This window comes from Convolutriloba macropyga, chromosome 9 (genome assembly GCF_964194025.1).
Source record: "Convolutriloba macropyga chromosome 9, txConMacr16.3, whole genome shotgun sequence".
NCBI lineage: Eukaryota > Metazoa > Xenacoelomorpha > Acoela > Convolutidae > Convolutriloba > Convolutriloba macropyga.
The window spans coordinates 2,690,256-2,694,517 of record NC_134476.1 but is presented as its reverse complement, the minus strand read 5'-3'; positions in this window follow the sequence as shown (position 1 = coordinate 2,694,517).

Below are 4,262 nucleotides of genomic sequence, written 5' to 3'. Positions count from 1 at the left end.
GAGTACGTTGATGAACAGTTGATGTAGTGTTCATGATGGGCACAGCCAGAGTAGCTCCGATCAAGAGGATGACTACTCCAAACCTGGAGTTGCAGGCGGCAGTGTATGGCGCGCAATTAGCTCAGTTTATCAAAGAACAGCAAGATTTGGAAATCGGAAAATACTTTTTCTGGTCCGATAGTACGACTATACTCCATTGGTTGAGAAATCCCGAAATACGGCATCGAATTTTTGTTACCAATAGACTAGCAAAGATTCTCGACGTCTCTTCATCTCTCAATTGGAGCTACATCGCTTCTTCTGATAATCCCGCTGTTGACGGCTCAAGAGGCTATGATGTTCGACATATGAATGCAACTTCTCGTTGGTTGAGTGGACCATCATTTCTCCGCTCCGAAGAAAAAGAGTGGCCTTGTCAAGATCTCTTGAAGCATCACCCACTGGTATTCTCAATACAGCCACTGGAAGCCCCTAAACGGTCAACTGAAGGGTGTGTAATAGATATTACACGTTTTGGCAACTGGAATCGGTTGATAAGAGTGATTGCGTACTGCTTCTTTTTCCGCGAGCTTTGCAAGAAGCGAACAAACATTTGGCTCTCTCTCATCATTCTTTTGCGTACAGGTATCTGATCCAGGTATCGCAGATTGAAAACTTTGCAGACGAAATATCTGCTCTACGTAAAGGAAAGGAAATTTCAACATCAAGTTGTTTGAAAGACCTTTGTCTGTATGTTGACAAAAATGATCAACTCCGCGCCAAAGGTCGGTTGTCCAAGGCAATGGTTTTAGAGACTGCCCGACACCCAATCATTCTGGATGGTCTAAACCCAATTGTGAAGCTGCTCATCAAGAGTTTTCACAATACTAACACTCCTCAAAGGTTACACGTCATTGAGCGTAATGTTTACATGGATGACCTATATATCTCGACCGCAGACGTTGAAAGTGCTGTAAACGTTATGAACAGCACCAAAGAATGTCTTTCACTTGGTGGTTTCAACCTCACAAAGTGGAACTCTAATTCAGACGAGTTCTTGAAAAATGTCGCAAACGAAAATCTTTTGAGGCCTGATCTACCATCACCTCAACCTCAAAAAGTTTTGGGTTTACCGTGGATTGCGAGCAATGACGAGTACATCATTGACAAAAGGCTTTTCAAAAGGTTCCCCAATGATCAATTCACAACACAGAGGAATTTTTTGAAGTTCGTTGCTTCAATTTTCGATCCCCTTGGCGTTATAGCCCCTTTAACAATCAGAGTGAGGAAAATATTGCAAGCGATTTGGAATAAAGGTCCACAATGGGACGCATCTCTGGACATTCAGCAGTTCCCAGACTTTCTCCAATTCAAAAACGAACTTCCATCTTACCAGAATATCAGCATTCCACGTGGTCTGTTCCGTAGAAACACGAAATTTGAGTCAACAGCTCTTCACACGTTCACAGACGCTTCAGAGTTTGCTCTATCAGCAGTGTTTTATCTAAGAACTGAGTACGTTGATGAACAGTTGATGTAGTGTTCATGATGGGCACAGCCAGAGTAGCTCCGATCAAGAGGATGACTACTCCAAACCTGGAGTTGCAGGCGGCAGTGTATGGCGCGCAATTAGCTCAGTTTATCAAAGAACAGCAAGATTTGGAAATCGGAAAATACTTTTTTCTGGTCCGATAGTACGACTATACTCCATTGGTTGAGAAATCCCGAAATGCGGCATCGAATTTTTGTTACCAATAGACTAGCAAAGATTCTCGACGTCTCTTCATCTCTCAATTGGAGCTACATCGCTTCTTCTGATAATCCCGCTGTTGACGGCTCAAGAGGCTATGATGTTCGACATATGAATGCAACTTCTCGTTGATTGAGTGGACCATCATTTCTCCGCTCCGAAGAAAAAGAGTGGCCTTGTCAAGATCTCTTGAAGCATCACCCACTGGTATTCTCAATACAGCCACTGGAAGCCCCTAAACGGTCAACTGAAGGGTGTGTAATAGATATTACACGTTTTGGCAACTGGAATCGGTTGATAAGAGTGATTGCGTACTGCTTCTTTTTCCGCGACCTTTGCAAGAAGCGAACAAACTTTTGGCTCTCTCTCATCATATTTTTGCGTACAGATATCTGATCCAGGTATCGCAGATTGAAAACTTTGCAGACGAATTATCTGCTCTACGTAAAGGAAAGGAAATTTCAACATCAAGTCGTTTGAAAGACCTTTGTCTGTATGTTGACAAAAATGATCAGCTCCGCGCCAAAGGTCGGTTGTCCAAGGCAATGGTTTTAGAGACTGCCCGACACCCAATCATTCTGGATGGTCTAAACCCAATTGTGAAGCTGCTCATCAAGAGTTTTCACATTACTAACACTCACTCAAGAGTTGAACAAACGCGCTGCCTCCTTATGCAATGCTATTGGATTTCGAAATGCCGGGCTGTCGTAAGGCAGACAATCCGCCAATGCATTCCTTGTCGGCGAATGATACAGGAAATCCAGCAACCTCAAATGTCTGATCTACCATGCGAGCGGTTACCAAAAGAGCACCACTTTGTCTTTGCGACGACAGGACTGGACTTCATAGGTCCTCTCCCCGTATCTCAATGCGGCAGACAAGCTACACGCTACGTACTTCTGTTCACCTGCTTGGTGGTAAGAGCAGTCCACTTAGAGATCGCGGAAAACCTGTCAACAGACTCAACAATGAATTGCATCCGCAGATTCATTAGTCGCCGCGGAAAGCCAAAAAAATTTCTTTCCGACAACGGGAAATCTTTTGCCGGCTCTTATTCGGAACTAAAGAAAGGTATCGAAGCACTCCGAGCATCAAAGGAATTTGCCTCAAAACTCCATATTCTTGATATTGAAATTGAATGGAAGTTTAATCCCCCTCTTGCACCGCATTTTGGTGGCAGTTGGGAAAAGTTAATTCAAGTGTTCAAATTGTCTTTGTATAAGGTCATTGGATCAAGAACACTAACACATGAAACGTTGTCTACCTTCACTTGCGAAATAGAATCTAACATGAACTCTCGTCCCCTCACATACACTTCGAGTGACATTAATGATCCACTTCCCCTAAAACCAAACCATTTTCTTTTGGGCAAACCCACAGTTAATTTTCCACCTGGTGTTTTTTCCGAGAGAAAGATTAAAATCTCAAAGTCTTGGAGAACTTCACAACACTTGGCCGAACACTTCTGGAACAGTTTTCTTAGAGAATATATCCCAAACCAGCAGAAACGTTCGAAATGGACTAAAAGTTGTCCGAATTTAAAAGTAGGCGATCTAGTTTGGGTTTTAGAGGATTTGACGCCTCGAGGTCTTTGGCCACTGGCCAAAGTCATTGAAGTATATCCTAGTTCGGACCAAATTGTCAGATCCGTTAAACTTAAAACAGCATTTGGGGAAAAAGTTCGCCCTGTTGTTAAATTAAGCAAAGTTCTAGCTGACTAATTTTTATCATTGATTCAAACACTAATTTACAAGGTTCGACTATTTGTAAATTCTGGTATCAGGAAAAGAACAATTTTTCCATGACAATTTGTACTCAAGTTCTGCTTTTTCTGCGCGGGTAGAAAAATTGCTGCACCGTAGCAACCTGTTACTCCCCTCAGAACGTTCGGACATCTATATTTTGACCTCCATTAATTTTTCTGCGGACCCGCAGTTTTGCGAAATGCTTACCTTATTTTTTGCGTTTATCGGTTTATTACGCTTTTTAACCGCTTATTCTCACGTACTTCGTTTATCTTCGCAAAAACGTTCATTGAAATCCGTAAGTTGATTTTCTTGCGTAACGTCAGTTATTCGTTTATCTCTAAACTTGTTTCTTTGTTAATGGGTAACCAAGTTTGTATTTTCAACCAAGAATTGTCTTTAACTTTAGGGACTTACTTTACTATTCTTTGCAATCCTGCAAATGGGGCCGGCTATGTCATCAATACATCATTGATGCCCAATTCATTAGAGAACATCTATGCACTATTATGGATCTTTGCCCGAAACAGACCTTCAATGGTTAAGAGAAGAAGTGACAAAATAAAAGGAATCAAACAAAAAGCAGTCGAAAATCAACGCACAAAAACTAGAATACTGAGAACTGATTTATTTATCTTAAACGCTTGTATCATCCATTATTAATTCAAATAAGCAAAATGATTTTCTGAGTATACTTAAGGCGGTCAACGTGACAGACGTTTTCTGCGTGAATATATTGTCATGTAATCAAGAAGACCGGTTAGGAAATGCCAAATCGAAGAAAAAAC